Source organism: Arvicanthis niloticus, chromosome 25 (genome assembly GCF_011762505.2).
Source record: "Arvicanthis niloticus isolate mArvNil1 chromosome 25, mArvNil1.pat.X, whole genome shotgun sequence".
In the NCBI taxonomy this organism is placed as follows: Eukaryota; Metazoa; Chordata; class Mammalia; order Rodentia; family Muridae; genus Arvicanthis; species Arvicanthis niloticus.
This window is the reverse complement of record NC_133433.1, coordinates 8,004,482-8,029,432: the sequence shown is the minus strand read 5'-3', so window position 1 is coordinate 8,029,432 and position 24,951 is coordinate 8,004,482. Positions and strand designations below refer to the sequence as shown.

Below are 24,951 nucleotides of genomic sequence, written 5' to 3'. Positions count from 1 at the left end.
TGTGGATCTTAGGCTTGCGCTGCTGGCCATCTGGTGCCAAGGTTAGAGCGGGAACATCGAGTGGGAACATGGCGGTGGCCAGGAGCTAGCAGAGCAGCTTGCCCTTTCTAACACCTCCCACTAGAATATAGAGTTAGTATATTCAGAATCTGAAATCTTCACTTAAGTTAATGGTTTACTTTTTAAAGATGTCTTACTTCACCTTTAATAATTTCTTTCTTGGCAATGTGATTATGTCCTAGTGTTTCCACATGTCCTCAGGCAGAGAGCACAGTTCAGGTTCCATGACAGTGTGTCACTTGTTTCAAGAAAATTAACATCTGTTAGATGAACTCTGTACATCTGCTTGGTCCTGGAAAGCAGAATGGATCAGAACTTGAACTCTGCTTAAAAAGATGAAAACTGAATTGACTTAAAAATGTTGAATTGACCTTGTATTTGTAGTTATTTTAATAACCAAGCATACTTTTCTATTAATGACAAAACAGAGATGGTTGCTAGAAGGAATTTAGGACTAAAGATACATTCCGCTTAAAATGTTGTTGACAAAATAATTTCACAGGAATCTTAAGGTTAAATGAGTTTCTCTTAATGGTTGTTATTTAACCTCTATTTTAACAAAATATTTCACTACATATTTAATAATGTGTAGTTATTATAATTATCATAAGCTACTTGATTCATTTGTTCTTTTTGTGTCTGCGACAAAAATATACCAACAAAAGCACTTAAGAGTCAATGGTTCTAGTTTGCCATAAAGTTCCAGGGAAAGCATGACCCACATCCTGTCCATGCTTGCAGGAAGCAGCAGGAGGTGAAGGCTGCTGCTCAGTTCTTTGCTCTGTTCATTAAGTCTGTGCAATAGTCCTGCCACATCTGCATTGTCTTCCCCACCCCATTAAGCTAATCTAGATAATCCCTCATAGGCATGCTCAAATGGGCCTTTGCTAGATGATTCTTGGTTCTGTCAAATTAACAATCAATATTAACATTCACACTATTTTTAAATATTTTCTCGTAAAATTTCATTCAGAACTAATGCAGAAAACCTCTGACACCATTGTTCTAAGTACTTTAGAAGTATTTGTTTCATTTACTCACATATAAAATATGTAATACAACTGATTACAATGATAAAATGATGAAAAGATATTTTCTGGATGAATAGAGTTTGTTGCCTGATTAAACCTGGGAGAAGGAACAGCAGGAGAAAATTAAGTTGATCATTTCCAAAGACAACTAAGAGCAGTATACATCAATGTTAAACATATTCCTCTCTATAAAACTTACACTTCTGATATAATTGCCATCTCAGAGGTTTCCTGATGAATAAACTTACCCTGTCTTTCTGAACTCTGTCTGGTTGGTGTTCTGTTTGGCACAGGTGTTCTGTGCCAAACTCATTTCCAAGTTGACTGATTCAAACTTCCTCTGTTTGACTTCAAACTAACTCTGCCAATCTGTTCTTATCTTCTGACTCCTTCTTATTCTCTGGCTGGTTCTATCTTCACATGAAACCTATATCTCTATAACTGTACTGGTAAAATTCTCTCTCTCTCTCTCTCTCTCTCTCTCTCTCTCTCTCTCTCTCTCTCTCTCTTTCTTTCTTGTTTTTTATGTCATTTCTATTTCTTGTCCTTGTGAGAGTTGGGTGTCTCCTATCTCTGACTCACTTTGTCAAATCTTTTTCTGGTTCTTCACTTTGTCTGCTCCTCAATTAGAAGTCATTGTTTGGAATTAAAGGTCTGTATAAAAGGCAAGTTTGTATTCCAGCCAGAAAGATTAAATAGTATGTGCTGTGCTTACATTCCAGCTAGAACACATAGACCTGCAAGCTCTTTGGATGTCATCACTTTCTAGAGCATCCATGTTGCTGGATTAAATTCATCTACAACTTTCACCATGAAGGGTCTTGGGAAGTTTGGGAGAGAGAGGGGGAAGAGAGAGAGAAAGAAGGAGAAGGAGAGGATGAGGGAGAGGGGAAGGGAGAGAAGCAGAGAGAGATTGGTTGTGTCTCCACTGGAGAATGATTTCTAGTCTCTAGGACTAGAAAGGAGGAATGAAGGGTTATGAACATAATTTCCTAATTTTAATGGTAAGCCCCACCATAAATGGCATGAAGACATGCAGCTGTCTGAGATTTTGCATACCTCTAGATTTGAGGTAAAGTTGAGGAATTCAATAAGAACAAAATATTCACCCAATCTTTTCTACTAAAGAGTCTGCATATCTGTATATCTTAAATATATTTTACACATATGTATAAAAGATTATAACCACTGTACATATCAGAGATAAATGTTAAGTTTCAAAATTAGACAATGTAATATAATAACTCACAGGCTAAACATAAAAATCAGAAAGAAATATTATAAAGATTGAGAAACAGATGCATTTAGGAAGAATAAACATTGATCACAATATACTATTGAAAATATGTACAAAAATAAGTTCTTCAACTTGACAGAGAACATCTACAGTAAATAAGATTCTAAGTACCATCATAAATAATGAAACAAGGATGAGTTTCTTCTTAAGAAAGCAAAGTAGACAGAAATAACAATTTGTGCAACTCTTACAAGTATAGTTCTAGAAGTCCTAAGTCTAGAAGTTTGTTTAGATAAGGAAAGGGAATAAATGCCCTATAAAATAGATAAGAAGGAATAACATTGATACTTTGAAGTGTTATCATAGCAATGTTAGGTACTTTTCTGGTTGTCTTGACTAAAGTTTTGACAAAAAGCAACTTATTGAAGATACTGTTTAGTTCATGGTTTTAGAGCATGTAGTCTGTTTATAACAGTGGGAGCATATGCACGTTGTTATATTAAATTTGAAGTCAGAAAACAGAGGGGGTGAGGTACATGAAAACTGGAACTTCTCAGCCATCTCTCATATCTTGCTTTCATCCTATGTGAGCTTCCAGCCCTTCCTGTTGTGCCAAATACCTGTAACTTAATATCTTAGTTAAATTTCTCTGGAAATGCCTTCTCACAAATATCCATAGGTGTGTATTCTTGCCAACCTGACAATGAAGATTATCATCACTATTTTTATAGAATATCTTATGATAATTAAGATATCTTTCTTAAGATATATTATGAAAATATACTAGATATGATGAATGAGTAAAATGTAGTCACAGTATATATGATTAACATATGAAAATTGTATTTTTTGTTGTGTGGATTAAATGCATTAGTATTTAATTCTGTGTCATTGATAATGAATAGGTGTTATGTTAAGAAAATTAATTTTTTACATGGAATCATTTAACCAAAGGGAAGTCCAGATTTGAATTCTTTACATCATTACTTCCTGTGTCATCCAATCTCTATGCATGTATCTGCTTTATGAATATAAACATGTACCTGCCTGAAGGCTGTCTTGTGAATCTACCTCTGTCCCTGTGTTTGTCCCTGAGTGTCTGTGTATTCCATCTGTGCATGTATATCAGTGACCAAGGCCTCCACTTTATTAAACAGCATATCAAGTATTAAGAGAAGGATACAGAAACATCCAAACATTTTATAAAAAATGAAATCATTGACTTCAATGCATCCCAACTGATGTAGAGAGCATACAGTACTACAAACATCAGCTGATATCTATAAATGTTGTATTTAATGTGTGTGATGAAAATTTATTTAAGAAGTTTGCCTTCAACATCTGTATTTGCTGATTTCAGCAAAAATAAACATTTCTTACTTTGGGTCATATCATGGAAGAGCACAAACTTCAAGATTATAGCTATGCACAAAACTCAAGCCCAAGTTGATTAAAGACTTCAACATAAAACCAGATACACTGAATCTGATAGAAGAGAAAATGGAGAATAATCTTATAAGTACTGTTGCAAGAGAGAACTTCCTGAGCAGAACATCAAAGTATAGGCAAAAAGATCAATAATTAATAAATGGTACCTCATAAAACTTAAAAGCTTTTGTGAGGCAAAAGACACTATCAATAGGTCACAAACACATCCCACAGAATGAGCAAAGATTTTCACTAACTCCACATCTGACATTTGGCTAATTTCCAAAAGTATAAAGAACTCAAAAAACTAGATATTGACAAAATAAATAAACCAATTTCAAAATGGGGTACATATCTAAGCAGAGAATTCTCACCAGATAAATCTCAAGTGGCCAAGTAGCACTTAGAAGGAGTTAAAAGAACATACTTAGCTATCAGAGGAATGCAAATCAATAGCTTTTTTTGAGATTCCATATTACACCTGGCAGAAAGACTAAACATCAAAAACACAAATGACAGCTCATGCTGGCAACACTGTGGAGCAAGGAAGACACTCTCCACTGATGGTGGAAGTGTCAAGTTGTACAGCCACTGTGATGGTTTCCCAGAAAATTTGAACTCAATCTACCTCAAGGTCCAGCTATACTATTCTTGGGCATATTTACAAAGGATGTTCATCCTATCATAGGAACACTTACTCAGCTATGTTCATATCAGTTTTATTCATAATAGCCAGAAACTGTAACCAACTTAGATGTTTCTCAGGCAAAGAATGGATTGCAAAAATGTGGTACATTTACACAACAGAGAATTTCTCACTAGTTAAAAACAATGATACCATAAAATTTGCAGGTAAAGAGATGGAACTATAAAAAAATTATCCTCAGCGATGTAACACAGACTTATAAAAATAAACATGGTATGTACTCATTTCTTAGTGGATATTAGCTCTGAAGTAAAAACACAATTTAGCTATAGTCCACAAACCCAGAGAGGGTAGGCAACAAGGAGGGTTATGGGGTGATGAAAGGCTCTCCCAGATAAGGAAAAATAAATGTCACTGATGGACTGGGGCGTGACTGAGCTTAGGAACAGGAGGAATCAGGTAGAGGAGGAAGGGAGAAAACATGGGGATAAACAACTGAAATTGGGGGAGCATTTTGGTGAAAAATTAGTACAGTAAAAATTCCATGTAGTGCATGAGAGTAACTCTTGCAATGACTCTTAACAATGGAGGACATGGGGCCTGAACTGGCTGTCTTCTGTAACCATGTAAGTCCTCAAGTAGAAGGATTGGAATATCAACCCAGCCACAAAATCTTTGACATACAGATTGTCTTCCCTGAAGATTGTGCTGGGACTGGAGCCTAGCAGAACCATAATCAAAAAGACCAGAGAGACTTCATCCAGCAACTCATGGAAGTTGATTCATAGTCCCACAGACAAACATTAGGTAGAGTTCAGGGAGTCCTATGAAGAAGTATGAAAAAGGATTAGAGGGACTAGAGATATCATGGACATACCAGAAGAATACAATGGATATAATCAACTGACTGGGACTAAGGGATCTTATAGAGATCAAGGAGCCTTAGAGCTCTGACCTAGGGCCTCTGAACATATAGTATAACTGGGTAGCTTGGTGCTCTTATGGAAACCCTAACAGTGGGAGCAGGGATTGTCTATGACTCTTTTGTGTATTTGTAGAACCCTTTTCTCCTACTGGGTTGTCTAATTTACCTTTGATATGATGATACTTGTATCTGATCTTGTGGTAACTTGTTATGCTGTGTTTGATTGATGTCAATGGGAGGTCTGCTCTTCTCTGAGAGGAGGAGAAGGGTAGATCTGGGAGAGAGGGGAGGTGGACATAGGTAGGAGGGAGGGTTGTTGGAGGAAGGTTGAACGGGAAGATAAAGAAAAGGAAAATACCATTGGCTTGTAATATATGAAAGAAAAATTATTAAGAATTGAAAAAAATTAGCTATGTATTAGGTTAGGTTGTTAAGCTGATTACTAAGGAAATCTAGGGGAGAAAGGAAGATTATTACTGTTTTTTTAAAGAGCAGGTTAAATAAAAAGTCTGAGTATAAAGTAGGATAGAATTTTAAGTCTTAGGTGACTCCAAGGTATATTAATTCTTGTTGTAAGGTCCAGCAAAAGTCAAAGTCTTTTATCATGATCCACTACCACACTATGTAAACACAATGAATACAAATACCTACGTAAAAATACAATACTAGTTATAATCACTCAAAATTTAAAAGTTTTATATTGTGAATACTGGCACACATCTTTAATCCCAGCATGGGTGATGCAGAGGAAGCTTGAACACTATGAATTCAAGGACAGCTTGGTTTACATTGTAAATTCCAGGAGAGTGAGAGCAAGGTAGAGGGTCTTTTGTCAAATAGACAAATAACACTTATACATGCACTACTTTTAATATTGCTGTGACAAAATATTACCAAAATGACTTAAGAAAAAAAAAGGCTGTCCCCCAAACTTCTGATTATCTTCTTGACAACTGGTCTCAAAGGCAAAAAAACAAAAACAACAAACAAACAAACAAAAAAACCACATAGTCAAATTCATTATAGCAATGACCACAGGCCTAAAAACCACTTTTCTTTTTTTGTAATAGCTACCACTGTTCCAGAACTAGAATGCACTGGAAGTGGGCCCAATGTTGGTAACCCACTAACTCCACCAATGTTACACATATTAATATTTATCCAATCTTTACAAACAGTGTCACTAACCAAGTAAAAGTGTTCAAACACATGAGTCTACATGGAATATTTTATCTATAAATGATGAGTTAAAATTTATGCCTTCCAGGCTCCATCTACACCTGGGAGCTGACACTCTCCCACCCCATTCCTGCCTGGAGATAACTTGTTCCCCAGGAGTGCTGACAAACCCAATCTCAAAGGCTCATAGGGTCACAGGCTCACAGAAGGGATAAGCTCCAGTTAGAGATAGCAAATCCAGCTAACACCAGAGATAACAAGATGGTGAGCGGCAAGTGCAAGATTATAAACAACAGAAACCAAGGTTACTTGGCATCATCAGAACCCAGTTCTTCAAACATGGCAAGCCAGGGATACACCAACACAACTAAAAAGAAAGATTCTGATCTAAAACCACATCTCATGATGATGATGGAGGACTTGAAGAAGAACATAAATATCTCCTGTAAAAAATACAAGAGAACAAAGAATAATGGAGAGAAGCCCATAAAAAGGAAACACACAAATCCCTTAAAGAAAGAAAGAAAATACAACCAAACAGATGAAGGAATTAAACAAAACCACCCAGGATCTGTAAATGGAAATAGAAACAACAAAGAAATCACAAATGGTGACAATCCTGGAAATAGAAAACCTAGGAAAGAGATCAGAAAGCATAGATGCAGGCATCACCCAAAGAATTTGAGAGATAGAAGAACCTATCTCAGGTGTAGAAGATACCATAGAGAAAACATTGACAGAAAAGTCAAGGAAAATGCAAAATGCAAAATGCAAAAATCTCCTAACCCAAAACATCCAGGAAATCTAGGAAACAATGAGAATAGGATAATATGTATAGAAGAGAGTGAAGATTCCCAACTCAAAGGGCCACTAAACATCTTCAACAAAATTATAGAAGAAAACTTCCCTAACCTAAAAAAAGAGATGCCTATAAACATACAAGAAGCCTACAGAACCCCAAATAGATTGGACCAGAAAAGAAATTTTACCCTTCACATAATAAATAAAACACAAAATGCATGGAACAAGGAAAGTATTAAAAGTAGCAATGAAAAAGGGCAAGTGACATATACAGGCTGATCTATCAGAATTATACCAGATTTCTCAATAGAGACTCTAAAAGGCAGAGATCTGGGGCAGATGTCATACAGACATTAAGAGAACAAAAATGCCCTCCTAGGCTACTATACTCAGCAAAACTATCAATTATCATACAAAAAGAAACCAAGATATTCCATGACAAATCCAAATTTAAACAATATTTTTCCACAAATCCAGACCTACAAAGAATAATACATGGAAAACTCCAATACAATGAGGGAAACTACCCCCAAGAAGTAAGAAATGAATCATCTTACAACAAACCCCCAAAAAAGAGAAGCACACAAACAATTCTACTTCTAACACACACAGACACACACACAAAAAAATAACAGGAAGCAACAGTCACTGGTCCTTAATATCTCTCAACATCAATGGACTCAATTCCCCAATAAAAAGACATAGACTAACAGAATGGATATGTAATCAGGACCCAGGATTTTTGCTGCATACAGGAAACATACCTCAGTAACAAAGACAGACACAACCTCAGTGTGAAAGTGGGAAAACAATTTTCCAAGCAAATGGTCATAGGAAACAAACTGCAGTAACCATCCTAATATTGAATAAAATTGACTTTCAACCAAAAGTTATCAAAAAAGATGAGGAAGGACACTTCATACTCATTGAAGAAAAAAATCTACCAAAATGAACTCTCTATTCTGACTATCTATGCTCCAAATGCAAGTGCACCCACATTTGTAAAAGAATGTTACTAACGCTCAAAGAACACATTGCACCTCACACAATAATAATGAGAGACTTTAACACCCCACACTCCTAATACCCAGTCCATCATTTTGTTGACTAACCAGAACCTCTGTCATCTCTCCTAACTAAAACACTTAGTTTTGAACCTGGCTTTTTTCTTGGCTTTAGAATGAATGTCAGCTGAAAACCATCCACTCAGATCTTTTTTCTCAAAGTAAATAGCCAGGATTGGCTATGAGACTATAGATCTTCAACCCCATCAGAAATTCAGAATGACTGAGTTAACTGAAATTATGGGAAGCACTAAGCATAGCTTCTAAAACTTAGCCAATTTGTACCTCAATGATACAATTAGGAATAATTATGCTCTAATTGCATTTTGAGAGAAAAGTTTTATTTTAACAGGAAGGGTGAAGCTAGGTGATGAGAGAGAGAAAGAGAGAGAAAGAGGGGGGCATGGAGGCAGATGTTCATGTGTTTCCACCAGTCAAATATAGTTTATATATTTAGCTTGGGTATTGGGTTATACTTCTGATTGAGCATTACCAAACTTATAAAGCCTTTGATTAAACATTTAAAGAATGTATAAAAGCAAAAAGGAAAAGGGGGCATGGGATAGGGGTTTTCTAGGGAGGGGAAATGGGGAAAGGGGATGGCATCTGAAATATAAATAAAATATAAAAAAAATAAAATAAAAAAAAACACCCCACACTCACCAATCGACAGGTCATGAAAACAGAAACTAAAAAGAGACACATAGAAACTAACAGAAGCTATGAACCAAATGTATTTAACAGATATCTTTAGAACATTTCTCTTTGAAACAAAAGGGGTCTCTTCTCAGCACCTCATGGTACCTTCTCCAAAACTGACCATATAATTGGTTTCAAAAGAAACCTGAACCAATACAAGAAGTTTGAAATAATCTTATGTACCCTATCAGATCACCATGGACTAAGGCTGGTCTTCAATAACAATAAAAACAACAGAAAGTCCACATACACATGGAAGGTGAAGAAGTATCTACTTGATGGTATTTTGGTCATAAAGAAAGGAATTAAAGACTTGGAATTTAATAAAAATGAAAGCACTGTGTTAAGAGTTAAGAGACACAAGGAAGGCAGTGCCAAGATGAAAACTCATAGCTCTAAATGTCTCCATAAGGAAAACGGAGAGAGCATACATGAGTAGCTTAACAGCATGTTTGAAAGCTGTAGAATAAAAAGAAGCAAATATATCCAAGTGGAGTAGAGGGCAGGAAATAATCAAAATCAGGACTGAAGTCAACCAAGTTGTAACAAAAAGAACTACACAAAGAATCAACAAAACCAGGAGCTGGTCCTTTGTGGAAATCGACAAGATTGACAAACCTATAGCCAGACAAACTAGAGGTCATAGAGAAAGTATCCAAATTAATAAAATCAGAAGTGAAAAGGGAGACATAACAACAGAAACTGAAGAAATTTTAAAACGTCATCAGACCCTACTACAAACATCTTTATTCAACAAAGTAAAAAATCTAGATGAAACGAGTGATTTTCTAGACAGGTACCAGGAAACAAAGTCAGGATCAGATAAAACATCAAAACAGTCTCATAAGCCCTAAAGAAATGGAAGCAATCACTAAAACCCTCTTAACAACAAACAAAACAAAACAAAAAACAAAAAACAAAACCAAAACAAACAAAATAAAACACAGGACCAGATGGTTTTACTACAGAATTCTATCAGACCATTAAGAGACCTAATATCAGTACTCTTCAAACTATTCCACAAAATAGAAACTGAAAGAGCACTACCCAATTCATTTTAGGAAGCCATAGTTATGCTGATACCTAAACCACACAAAGACCCAACAAAGAAAGAGGACTTCAGATAAATTTCCCTTATGAATAGTGATGCTAAAATACTCAATAAAATTCTCACACACCAAATCAAAGAACACATCAAAATGATCATTCTCCATGATCAAGTAGGAATGCATGGATGGATCAATATATGGAAATCTATCAACATAATCCAGTATATAAAGAAACTCAAAGGAAAAACCACATGATCATCTCATTAGAGACTGAAAAAGTATTTGACGAAATACAACACCCTTTGATGTTAAAAGTCTTGTAAAGATCAGAAATTCAAGGCCCACACCTAAACAAAATAAAAGCAATATACAGCAAACCAAAGCCAATATCAAACTAAATGGAGAAATACTTGAAACAATCCAACTAAAATTAGGGACTAGACAATGCTGCCACTTTCTCACTATTTACTCAATATAGTACTAGAAGTTCTAGCCAGAGCAATTGGACAAAAAAAGGTGGTCAAAGAGATACAAATTGGAAAGGAAGAAGTCAATATATCATTCTTTGCAGATGATATGATAGTATACTTAAGCAGCCCCAAACATTCCACCAAAGAATGACTATAGCTGATAAACACCTTCAGAAAAGTGGCTGGATATAAAATTAACTCTAATAAATCAGTAGTCTTCCTCTTCTCAAAAGATAAAAAGGCTGAGAAAGAAATTAAGGAAATGACCTTCTTCACAATAGTCACAAATAATATAAAGTATCTTGGTGTGAATCTAACCAAGCTAGTGAAAAATTTGTATGACAAGAACTTCAAATCCCTGAAAAAAAGAAATTGAAGAAGACCTCAGACAACGGAAAGATCTCCCATGCTCGTGGGTTGGCAGAATTAATATAGTAAAAATGCCCATCTTACTAAAAGCAATCTACAGAAATGTTAAACATCCTTAGGCACCGGCGAAATACAAATCAAAAGGACCCTGATATTTCACCTTACACCAGGCAGAACGGCTAAGATCAAATCCTCAGCTGACAGAAGATGCTGGTGAGGATGTGGAGAAAAAGGAACACTCCTCCATTGTTGGTGTGATTACAAGCTAGTAAAAACCACTCTGCAAATCAGTCTGGTGGTTCCTCAGAAAATTAAAGATAGTACTGTCTGAGGACCCAGCTCTACCACACCCATACCCAAAAGATGCTCCAACATATAACAAGAACACATGCTCTATTATGTTTATAGCAGTGTTATTTATAATAGCCAAAAACTGAAAACAACCCAGATGTCTCTCAACAGAGAAATAGATACAGAAAATGTAGTGCATTTGTTCAATGGAGTATTACTTAGTTAGTAAAAGCAATGGATTCATGAAATTCACAGGCAAATGGATGGAGCTAGAAAATATCATCCTAAATGAGGTAACCCAGTTAGAAAAAAAAAACCATGGTATGTACTCACGGATAAATGAATATTAGGCAAAAAAAAAACCCCATGGAATACCCATCATACAACTCACAGACCATATGAAGCTCAACAAGAAGTTAAACCATATTGTGGCTGCTTCAGTCCTACTCAGAAGGGGGAGCAAAATTATCATGGGAGGTAGAGAGATCAAGGGATTTGGGAGGGTGAAAAGGGAGAGGAAAAAGTGGGGACAGTACCAGGAGTGAGGGGAGATGTACAGATGTTCAGGAAATTAAACAAAGGTATGTAGCAATGGGAGATGGGGAATGAGCAGTAGTCACCAGAAATTTCCAGACAGAAAAGCAACAGGCTTCCAGGACCCAATGGGGATGACATTAGCTGAAATACCCAACCAAGGGGAGAATATTTACAGACCACATTCAGAGGTTAGGCATGACCCCTGGTTGAGGGATGGGGCCACCCACTCATCTCAAAAATATTAACCTAGAATTGTTCCAGTCTAAAAAAAATACAGGGACAAAGATTGAGGCAGAGACTGAGGGAAGGCCATCCAGAGACTGCTCCACCTAGAGATCCATCCCATCTGCAGACACCAAACCCAGACACTCTGGATGCTGCCAAGAAGCACTTATTGACAGGATCCTGGTATTGGTGTCCCTTGAGAGGCTCTGCAAGAGGCTCTGCCACTGTCTGACCAATACAGATGCAAATGCTTGCAGCCAACCAGCAGACTGAGCATGGGGACCCCAATATTAAAGTTAGGGGAAGGATTGAGGAAGCTGAAGGGATTTGCAACCTCATAGGAAGAGCAATATCAACCAACTACACACCCTATAGCTCCTAAGGACGAAACCATCAACCAAAGAGTACACATGGAGAGAACCATGGCTCCAGTTGCATATGTAGCAGAGGATTGCTTTATCTGATATCAATAGGAGGTGATGCCCTTGGTCTTGTGAATGCTGATGCCCCAGAATATGGATTGCTAGGGTGATGAGGTGGCAGTTGGTTGGTGGGTAGGCGAGCACCTTCATAGAATCAGGGGAGAGGGGGGATGGGACAGGGGATTTGTAGAGGGAAAAGTGGAAAGAGGGATAATATATGAAATGTAAATCAATAAAATAACCAATAAAAAATTATATGGTTAAAAAAGGTATGACTTGCAAAACACAAGTTTTATATGATGAGTACATACGTCAACAATTCTAAGTTAATGGAGAGAAATGTTATGCTTATGTAATGAATGATTATACAGAAAAGATGCCATCTATGTGTTAATTATTTTAGAATCCCAAGAAGGATTATATATATGTATGTATTCATATGTATATGTATATACAAACACACATATATGTATGTATACATATATATGTATATATGAATATATGTATATATATGTATATATATGTATGTGTATCTTTAGACTACATATATTCTAAAATAAATTTAAAAGAGCTCAAGGTCTAAAATAAATAAAAATTTTAAATAGAATAAACTTTGAAAAACATGAAATAATTTAGTTTTATGATATAGAAATGGCAAGAAAATACTGGAGTATTAATACAGACAAAAAAGTGTATAACTCAGAATACTTATGTGTAGTTCAAATACCTGATTTAATAAAGGTTAGAAAGCAATGTAAAAGGGCTGGAGAAATGGTTCAGTGGTTACAAGCACCAACTGCTTTTGCAGAGGTCCTGAGTTTAATTCTCAGTAACCACATGGTGGCTCCCAACCATCAGTAATGGGACTCGATGCCCTCTTCTGGTGTGTCTGAAGAAAGCACCAGTGTACTTATATAAATTAAATAAATAAATAAATCTAAAAGAAAGAAAGCAATGTAGAAGATACTTTTCAGTAAATAGTTTCAGGTGACTAGTTGTTTATAAATACTCCAAACTAGTAAAGATGATAAACTATGTGTAATATTTTCTTACTTTGAATTTTCATGAAAATTTCTCAGGCCTATTTTCATATTAGCTTTATTTAACTGAAAAGAAGATGAACATCTAGAAATCAGATGAAAATTTCAACATTAGTCAAGTTCAATAATAAAATAAACATAAACCTAAAAGCCATACCATAAGAAAATGATAAGAAGATGATCATCTAAAAATCAGATGAAAATTTCAACATTAGTCAAGTTCAATAATAAAATAAAACATAAAACTAAAAGCCATATCATAAGAAAAGGACTTCTCTAAAGGAGGACAAAGAAGTCATTAGAGAGTTGAATATTAAGAATTTGAATTGTAAAAGTTAAAGTTCGCTGGGCTGTGGTGGCGTACGCCTTTAATCCCAGCACTTGGGAGGCAGAGGCAGGTGGATTTCTGAGTTCGAGGCCAGCCTGGTCTACAGAGTGAGTTCCAGGACAGCCAGGCCTACACAGAGAAACCCAGTCTCAAAAAACAAAAAACAAACAAACAAAAAAAAAAAACAAAAAAAAAAAAGTTAAAGTTCACATATCTTTGTATTCTCTTTTGTTTCACTTTAATCCACTTTTTAAAATTTTTCATCACGAGAATTAAGAATTTGAATTAGAAAGAATAATTAAATTAAGAGCATAGCATATCAGACTTAATAATTCCCAGTTTGAGACAAAGACTAAAAATAATATTTTATAGTGTATGTTGATTTAATAAAATATAAAGTAAAGACTTACAACTTTGATTTCCTTAAAAAACAGAAATCTTGATTTTTTTTTGTTTTATCTAACAATACTCTTATTAATTATTTGGGCATTTTATAAAATATACTTTGATCATTTTCAAGTTTCTGCTGCAACTCTACCCAGATCTATTGCTAATTTCTTTCCCACCCAACTACACATTCTCTCTCTTCTGAATTTATTGGATACAATTTTTGTTGCTCAGATATTGTTGGGTATGTTGTTTGCTCTGTAGCATGGTATACTTACTAGGATATCAAAATATCTAGCTATCTTACTCTAGGACTTATATCCCAAAGTCATAAATTTGGGTAGTTACTGTATCAACTTGACACAAACTAAGATAATCTAGGAAAAGAAAATCACAAGGGGAAAAATATACCTATCAAATTAAGATTGTTGTTATTTTGTTGATAGATGCCTATGTTGGTGGTGCCATAACTGGACTAATGGTTCTAATGGTTCTGGGTTGAATAAAAGGAGCACACAATATGAGCCACAGAAAACGAGCAGGGCAGTAACCAGCATTCTTCTATGCTCCTACATCAGATCTTTCCCTAACTGAGTTCCTGCCATGGCTTTCCTCAACGATAGACTGTGCTTATTAGGACTTCTAAGACAAATACATTGTTTTCTCTTCAAGCATTTTTAATGCTGATTTTTACATCAATATAAAACTAAAATATACTCTATTTCCTACTATAGAGAAACCTGCTCATCCATGTGCATTGTGGTTCTATTCACAGTAGCCACATAATGGAAACAACATATATTTCCATTCACAGGTGTTAAATAACAAACATGAAATTTCCACAATGAAATATTATTTGCCTCTTAAAATGAAATTATTGAATTTGGAGGTAAAATGATGAAACACTCATACTGAGGAAGGCAACCCAGACCAAGAAAGACAAACACCATGTTTTTTTTCTCATATGTAGCTGTCAGCATTGAGTCTTTGGAGTCAATGTATTTCCTTTAGAATACTCAGAGAGATCAGACCCATAGTAGAGGTGGAAGCTTTGAAGGGAGAATAGACAGAATGCTGTTATAGAAAAAGAAAACTGGACTATTAGAATAGGAAATGATAGATGTCCTGGAGAATGAGATCATAGGGTAAAGGAGGCAATATGATGTGGGAGAACTAGATAAAGAAATGATAGAAAGACAGATGCACACTGAGAGACAGAATGAGAAGAAGAGAGATCCTGATATTTTAACATCAAATTATGAGTTTACTAGAACACATAGCCCTTGATACTAATAGAGACCCTGCTACTATTTGGTATTATAAACACTTTCCCTATGAGTAACATTGAAGATTAGCATTTTATCAATTGGCTATGGAAGGCTTTCAAAAGATTAAAAAAATATTTATTTGTGAAGAAATGTTTCATATTCACCATTGGGAAGAATGATAAGCCTGCTGTTTCAATTAGCTTAATTGATGAGACCTTCAATTCATCCTGGGGAATGTTACTTTCGAGAAGTGAGCCTATTGAGAGAATTTGTTAGGGAAGCTTTCACAGTTGTGAGATCTTTTAAATGAATTTGACCTAGTGTGATATCTGGTCACCCTACTTTTATACATATTAAATTCTACATGTTTTCAATTCAGCACATTGACATCAAGGCAAATATTTCAAGTTGTTTTCCTGAAAATTTTCTTCTTCTGCCCTCACATAGAAATGAAAACAGTTTATTATGATCAACAGATAAATTGTAAATCTTCATTTGAGAACTAAGTTTTGTGTCAGAATGTACATCCCAAGATTGTCTTAGCTTTATTATTTCAGTTTAATGGGGCTATATTTATTTCTATATATAGTTGTGTATGAGACCTCTACATGCATGTATAGATCCTTTAAACATGTAATAATATGTCTTTATAGCAAGCATGCAAATTATATTACCAATGAAGCAAGGTTCTTAGACATTAACAAGTTAGATAATAAATTTGTACACCCCAGGTGAGTTATAAAATCCAACGTTAAACTATCTCCTCCTCAAAATACCCTTTTAGAAAACCAGCTCAACAAAATATTGGATGAATGGGATGGAAATAATTGATTCATTTGTTTTAGAAAAAGGTTGTACTAGCAGTCTATATATTTTAGAATGACAGGACTCTAGTTACACATAGAAAAGTGTAAAATTTAATGATGTCTCCAAATATTCCTAATGTTACCTTTCATCTATTTCCTTCATGCCAGATATATCTAGAAAGTAATCACAATTATGGCAAACAAATAGAGCCTTCTAGAAACTAATTTCTGAGTGTTACAAATTATTAACATGTTTTCTTCACAATCACCCTAATCATGTATGAAAATGATTAGTATTTTAGCATGCTGTCTATTGATGTGATAAATATTATGACCAAAATCAAATTGTGGGAGACAGTACTTATTTGGTTTATATGTCTGAATCACACTGTATCATTGAAGAAAGCCAAAGAAAGAACTCAAGCAGGTACCAGGACACAGAAAATCAGACAGAAACTATGATGGAAATGCTGCTTACTGAATTGATTTCTGGAGGTTGCTCAGCTCGCTATCTTCTATAACCCAGCACTACCAGCCCAGGGGTTGAACCTCTTGCAGTGGGATTGACCTTCACATATCAATCTTTAATCAACAAAACATCCTACAGACATACAAACTGGTCAATCTGATGGAGGTCATATTAGTCATGGTTACCATGAGAAATACAATTGATATAAACAAATCTATATATACGAATAGGGAATTTATTAGAGTCACTTACTTTCTGTGGTCTCCCTAGTTCAACAATAGGCCTATCCTGATGGAATGTCTACGAATCCATAGTTGTTAAGTTTGGACAAGCTGGTGCATTCACCAAAGGTAGATGCTGATGTGGATGGCAGGAAGTGAATGCTGACAGGAACCTGATATAGCTGTCTCCTTAGAGGTCTGCCAGAGTCTGACATATTCAGAGGCAGATGCTCACAGCTAACCATTGACCTGATCAAGGGGTTCCCAATGGAAGAGTTAGAGAGAAGACTGAAGGAGCTGAAATGGTTTGTGGCCCCATGAGGAGAGCAACAATACCAACCAACAGAGTTTCCCAGGGTCTAAACCACCAGCCTGGGAGCACATAGGGAGGGACTCATGACTCCAGTAGTATATGTAGGGGAGGAAGGCCTTGTCAGGCATATGTGGAAAAGGAGATCCTTGGTCCCATGAAGACTGGACACTGAGTGTGAGGGAATTCGAGGGTGGGGGAAGTGGCAGTGGTGGGGTAGGTGGGGGCACATCCTCATGGAAGCAGGAGGAGGGGGAATGGTATAGGGGGTTCCTGGGTCGGGGGGAAATGGGGTAAGGGAATAAAATCTGAAATGTAAATATAATGTCCAATTAAAAAAGTTTGGACATGCTGAATGTCTCAGTTGGTCTTTAATCTGCATTGGAATTTGAGTGAAATAATGCTTCAGTTTTAAAACTGATGAACCTGGCAGTGAGACTGGAGATAATTAGGCAAAAGCAATAGATTCCTTCTCCCTTATGCTTTTATATAGGCTTCTACCAGAAAATGTTGCCCAGATTTAAGGTAGGTCTTTTTATCGCAAATGATTTGATCTAGAAAATCCTTCATAACCATGACCTGTTGCTTGGTTTTTAGTTCATTCTAAATGTAGTCAAGTTGAAAGCTAAGATTAGCCACCATAGAGGCAATGCCTCAATTGATATTTTTCTCTTCTCAGATGCCTCTGTGTGCTAAGGTAACAATAACTAACCAGCACAGCTTGACTGTAGTTTAGCATGTGATCTTCATATTCATGAAAAGTCATTGCTATGGGAAGATATGGGAAAAGATACCACATTCTCATCAAAGAAAAATATCTGCCAAAGGAATGTCAGAATTCTAAACATTTTTAAACCAAACTGAGGCACACACAAATTCATAAAAGAAATATTACAGGCCCCTACGTGGAGAATAGATGAGTTGCAGGTACCAGAAGCTGCTTCCAAGTTACCCTATTGAAAGAAAGTACTGATAGCTCCCAAGGTATCCTTCAGCTTGTGAGTAACATCAGTGCCTGCCAAGTGACTGCTGAGGCTGTAAGAACCACCCTGAGTCCCGTGGCATGGACAAACTTATTGAGTATGGCTGAGGCAAAGCAACAATTTCTAATGATGGGGCCACAATTCTGAAAATCTTCAATGTTGTCCATCCTTCAGCAAAGACCTTAGTGGACATTGCCGTATCCCAAGATGCTGAGGATGGTGATGGCACCACCTCAGTGACACTGCTGGCTTCCAAGTTTCTGAAGCAGGTGATCACTACATGGAGGAAGGTTTATACCCACAGATCATCATCTGACCTTTCCGCACAGTTACCCAGCTGGCTGTTAACAAAATCAAAGAGAGCCGTGACTGTGAAGAAACAAGATAAAGTAGAATAGATGAACATGCCAGAGAAGTATGCAATGACAGCCCTGAGTTCCAAGCTTATCTCCCAGCAGAAGGCCTTCTTCGCCAAGATGGTGATTGGTGCTGGGATGTTGCTTGATGAGTTGCTGCAGCTTAAAATGATCAGCTTCAAGAAGGTGCAGGGTGGAGCCCTAGAGGAGTCTCAGCTGGTGGCTGGTGTTGCATTCAAGAAGACTTTCTCTTTTGCAGGGTTTGAAATGCAGCCCCAAAAGTATAAAAACCCCAGGATTACCCTCTTGAATGTTGATCTTGAGCTGAAAACAGAGAAAGAAAATGCTGAAATCAGAGTCCACATAGTGGAGGATTACCAGGCAATTGTTGATGCTTAGTGGAACATTCTCTAGGACAAGTTAGAGAAGACCCATCAGTCTGGAGCCAAAGTTATCTTGTCTAAATTCCCATTTGGGAATGTGGCTACCCAGTACTTTTTCTTGATAAGGACATGACTTGTGCTGGCCGAGTGCCTGAGGAGGATCTGAAGAAGATAATGATGGCTTGTGGAGGCCCAATCCTGACCAATGTGAATGCTCTGAATCCAGATGTGCTTGGCCGCTGCTAGGTATTTGAAGAGACTCAAATTGGAGAGAGAGGTACAATTTCTTCACTGACTGCCCTAAGTCCAAGACATGTACCATCATTCTCCGTGGTGGTGCTGAACAGTTTATGGAGGAGACAGAGAAGTCCCTACATGATGCCATCATGATTGTGAAGAGGGCCATCAAGAATGACTCTGTGGTGGCTAGTGGTGGAGCTATTGAGATGGAGCTTTCCAAATACCCAGGGAAACAACAACTGTTGACTGGGGTGTATGCCAAGGCCCTAGAGATTATTCCACGACAGCTACGTGATAACGCTGGCTTTGATGTCACAAACATTCTCAACAAGCTGCGAGCTCGACATGCACAGGGGAGGCATGTGGTATGGGGTGGACATCAACAATAAGGACACAGTTGACAACTTCCAGGCGTTTGTGTGGGAGCCAGCCATGGTGTGTATTAATGCTCTGACAGCAACTTCTGAGGCTGCATGCCTTATTGTGTCCATGAATGAGACTATTGAGAACCTCTGCTCCACTGTGGATGTTCCAGCTCCAGCAGCTGGCCAAGGTAGAGGCCAGGGCCACTTCCATTGAGAGGAAGTGGCACACCTTGTGAGGTGAATGGGGCGTGAGAAAATGGTTCATTTGTTGGCTGTGTTCTCACTGGAGGTTATTTAAATAAAATTTAAGGTTAACAAAAGTGTCAGAGGAATTGCAAAAGCACCGGTGCTAGTAATTAGTGTAACTAAAGCTGTTATACTGGCAATAATCAAGCCCACTACCCTTTTGCTTCTGATAAAAACCTGACTCACTTCTAGTATTTGCAAGCTTTTTTTTCAGAATACCAAGGTTCTGTGATACTCAGGGCAATAAAACAAAAGCTGGTTGACAGATCCCAATATCAGACATGCCAGGTTTTAACACACTAACACAATTAGAGAGTGTATAATCAATGCAACATACATTAAATACTGTAGAAGAAACAAAAGTAATTTTAACTTGACAATTAAAAGATCCTTAACACTTTTTTGAAATTCAGATCCTGCCCCAACTTTATCTCTTGTGAACATAACATCATAGAGAACTGTAGCTAACTTCTAGATGTGTCTCTGAAAATGTCCAGAACCAGCTTTCTAAATGCAGACTGTCATTTCCAATATTGGATTGATTTCTAGACCATTCCATGAGTGAGTCTGAATAACTGGTCACATTTAAGAAAAATACAAATGTCATTATAACTTCTCTTTTTGATTCTCTGTTTCACAAGGCCTAAAACTTTGAGGCAAGGCAGTTTATCCCATCTGGTATACAGGCAGGCAAAGGTGGATCAGAAACATATGTTCAATACAACTTCCCAGCCACCATTGTAAGGGCACTCAGTAAGCTCACAGGTCAGCATCATTCTTTGTCCCAGAATCAGCATGTCTCACCCATCACTCTGGCAAACACCATGCTCCTTTAGCATCCTGAAGAAAAAACACAAACATGTCCATTTCGACATATTAAATACCAGATCAGGATCATGCCATATGCCAGTAAGTGGATCCTTCCTTTTCAACTAGGCATAAGTATGCCTAGTTGTGGGGTGCCATAGACACTTAGCAGAAAGTTCCTTGGCATCCAATTTTTTTTAAATATTTAAAATAAGAACAACATGATTTAAATAAATTTGTCATGTATGGGGTTATACCTCCTTCTTTTTTATTTATGAAGATATTGTTTTAAAATTCCATGGGTCCCTTTCACAGTCCCTTGTCCTTGAGTATTATAACAATTCTAGTAATATGAGTAATATTAAATTTTTGACAAAAAAACTGTCCAGTGCTCCAAATGCAATAGCCAGTTCCATTATTCTACTTGCTCATGATGGATGACTTTTTCATGTGTTTTTTTGATTCGGTTTATGAGAATTTTATTGAGTATTTTGTCATCGATATTCATAAGGGAGATTGTTCTGGAGTTCTTTTTTTTTTTGTTGGGTCTTTGTGTGGTTTAGTTATGAGAGAAATTGTGGTTTCATAAAATGAATTGGATAGTGTTCTTATTGTTTTTATATTGTGGAATATTTTAAAGAGAATTGGTATTAAGTCTTCTTGGAAGGTCTGATAGAATTCTGTACTAAAACCATCTGGTCCTGGGCTTTTTTTGTGGGGGGAGACTTTTATTGACTGCTCCTATTTCTTTAGGGGATACAGGACTGTTTGGATAATTTATCTGATCCTGATTTATCTTTGGTATCTGGTATCTGTCTAGAAAATTATCCACTTCATCCAGATTTTCCAGTTTTGTTGAGTATAGGTTATTTTTTTAAGTAGGATCTAATGATTTTTTTTAATTTCCTTGGTTTTTGTTGTTATGTCTCCCTTTTCTTGTCTGATTTTATTAATTTGGATACTGTCTGTGTGCCCTATGACTAGTCTGGTTAAGGGTTTATCTATCTTGTTGATTTTCTCAAAGAACCAGCTCCTGGTTTTCTTGATTGTTTTGTATAGTTCTTTTTGTTTCTACTTGGTTGATTTCAGCCCTGAGTTTGATTATTTCCTGCTGTCTACTCCTCTTCAGTGTATTTGCTTCTTTTTGTTCTAGAGCTTTTATGTGTGCTGTCAAGCTCCTAGTGTATGCCCTCTCCAGTTTCTTTTTGTAGGCACTTAGAGCTATGAGTTTTCCTTTTAGCACTGCTTTCATTGTTTCCCACAAGTTTTGGTATGATCGGTCTTCATTTTCATTAATTTCTAAAATGTCTTTAATTTCTTTATTTTTCCCCTGACCTAGTTTTCATTGAGTAGAGAATTGGTCAGTGCCCACATGTATGTTGGCTTTTCATTGATTTTGTTGTTATTGAAGACCAGCCTTAGTTTGTGGTGAGCTGAAAGGATACATGGGATTATGTCAATCTTCTTGTATCTGTTGAGGCCCATTTGTGACCAATTCTATGGTCAATTTTGAAGAAGGTATCATGAGGTGCTGAGACGAATGTATATTCTTTTGTTTATGGTCAAAATGTTCTATAGATATCTGCTAAATCTATTTGGTTCCTAACTTCTCTTAGTTTCACTGTCTCTGTTTAGTTTCTGTTTCCATGATGTGTCCATTTCAGAGAGTAGGGTGTTGAAGCCTCCTACTATTATTAAGTGAGGTTCAGTGTGTGCTTTGAACTTTAGTAAAGTTTTTTTTTTTTTTTTAAGAATATGGGTGCCCTTGCATTTGGTGCATAGATGTTCAGAATTGAGATTTCATCTTGGTTGATTTTTCCTTTGACAAGTATGAAGTGTTCTTCCTTATCTTTTTTGATAGCTTTTGGTTAAAAAAATTATTATTATTATAATTCTAATTATTATTATAAATATGTATTCAATATTAGAATGGCTAGTCCAGCTTGTTTCTTGGAATCATTTGCTTGGAAAATTGTTTTCCAGCCTTTTACTCTGAGGTAGTATCTGTCTTTGTCACTGAGGTGCATTTACTGCATGCAGCAAAATGCTGGGTTCTGTTTATGCATCCAGTTCATTATTCTATGTCTTTTTATTAAGGGATTTAGTCCATAGATGTTACGAGATATTAAGGAAAAGGGATTGTTTCTTCTTGTTATTTTTTGTTATTAGAGGTGGAGTTGTTTATATGGTTATCTTCTTTTGAGTTTGTTGGAAGATTACTTTCTTGCTTTTTCGAGTGTATAATTTCCCTTCTTGTGTTGGAGGTCTTTATTATCCTTTGTAGGGCTGGTTTTGTGGAAAGATATTGTGTAAATTGGGTTCTGTCATGAGATATCTTGTTTTTTTTCTTCTATGGTAATTGAGAGTTTTGCTGGGTATAATAGCCTGGGCTGGCATTTGTGTTCTCTTAGGGTCTGCATGACATCTGTTCATGTTCTTCTGGCTTTTATTATCTTGGTGAGAATTCTGGTGTAATTTGATAAGTCTGCCTTTATATGTTACTTGACCTTTTTCCCTTACTGCTTCTAATATTCTATTTTTGTTTGTTTTGTTCAATTCCATGTTTTGATTATTATGTGATGGGAGTAATTTCTTTTATGATCTAGTCTATTTGGAGTTCTGTAGACTTCTTGAATGTTCATAGGCATATCTTTATTTAGGTTAGAGAAGTTTTCTTCTATAAATTTGTTGAAGATATTTACTGGTCCTTTAAGTTGGGAATCTTAACTTTCTTCTATACTAATTATCCTTAGGTTTGGTCCTCTCATTATATCCTGGATTTCCTGCATGTTTGGGTTATGAGCTTTTTGCATTTTGCATTTTCTCTTATAGTCATATCAATGTTTTCTATGGTATCTTCTGCACCAGAGATTATCTCTTCTATCTCTTGTACGTGATGCTTTCATCTATGACTCCTGATCTCTTTCCTAGGTTTTCTATCTCCAGGGTAGTCTCCCTTTGTGATTTATTTATTGTTTCTACTTCCATTTTTTATGTCTTGGATTGTTGTCTTCAATTTCTTCACCTGTTTGGTTGTTTTTTCTTATAATTGTTTAATTTTTTTTTTTTGCTTCCTCTATAAGGACTTCTACCTATTTACCTGTGTTCGCCTGTACAGGCTCACAAATGACTATGTCTGAATGAGTATACATTCATGTTGACTGGCCTGTCTTTATAATATGATCATTACCCTGAAATTATTTCTCAATGGTACCCCGTAATCATATTTTATTTTGCTATTCATATTTGTACTCTCACTTAGCTTGAGGACTGTTTAACAATTGTTACCTTACGTTGAAAATCTCCCTAACACTTCCTTTCAGTTGGTCATTTCCTTCCTGTTTCAAGGCTGACAAAATAATTTGCAGGTCATGAGGCAAAAAACAAAACAAAACAAAACAAAAAACAAAACAAAACAAAACAAAACAAAACCTGCAGAGCTTCTTGTAGAAAAAAAACCAAAAGCACATTAAGCCACTAGCCTTTATTTCTGCCTCAAAATAACATGTACTTTTACTTTAGTACTTAATATTGAAATACATAAGCAGGAGATTTAAATGTAATAAACAACATTGGATTCTAAAACTTTTTTTTTAATCTTAAGATGATAGTCTTCAGCACAAATATAAGAAATTAAAATATGTGTATAATGACTACTATTATACATTTATTTCATATTTTATAACGCAGGAGTAGATTTTTGTTTTGTTCTTTATTTAAAATTTTATTTAATCATTTTTACAGTCTAGATTTTATCCCCTTCTCAGTTCATCCTCTGACTGTTCCACATCCCATACCTCCTATCCCATCTTTGTGAGGATGTTTTACTACCCCCATTTCACCACTCCAACAGACCTCCCCACTCCCTGGGGCCTCCAGTCTCTAGAGGGATAGGTGACTCTTCTCTGTCTGAGTCCAGACCTGGTAGTCCTCTGCTGTATATGTGTTGGGGCCTCATATCAGCTGGTGTATGCTGCCTGGTTAGTGGCCCAGTGTCTGAGAGATCTCAGAGGTCAAGTTTAGTTGAGACTGCTGGTTGTCCTACAGGGTTGCCTTTTTCCTGAGCTTATTCCAGCTTTTCCCTAATTCAACAATGGGGGTCTGAAGCTTCTGTCCATTGGTTGCCTGTAAATATGTGCATCTGACTCTTCAGCTTCTTCTTGGGTCTTTCAAAGAGCAGTCATGATAGCCCCCTTTTTGTGAGCACACCATAGCCTCAGTAATGATGTCAGGCCTTGGGGCCTCCCCTTGAGCTGGACTGCAATTTGGGCTGGTTGCTGGATCTCTGTTTTTCCAAGTTCTTCTTTAT

At 36.4% G+C, this 24,951-nt stretch overlaps 1 pseudogene; it reads left to right on the top strand.

Moving 5' to 3' along the window:
• The first annotated feature begins 18,310 nt into the window (after positions 1–18,310).
• On the top strand, positions 18,311–19,803 carry LOC143438373 (T-complex protein 1 subunit eta pseudogene; annotated as a pseudogene).
• The last annotated feature ends 5,148 nt before the right edge of the window (positions 19,804–24,951 follow it).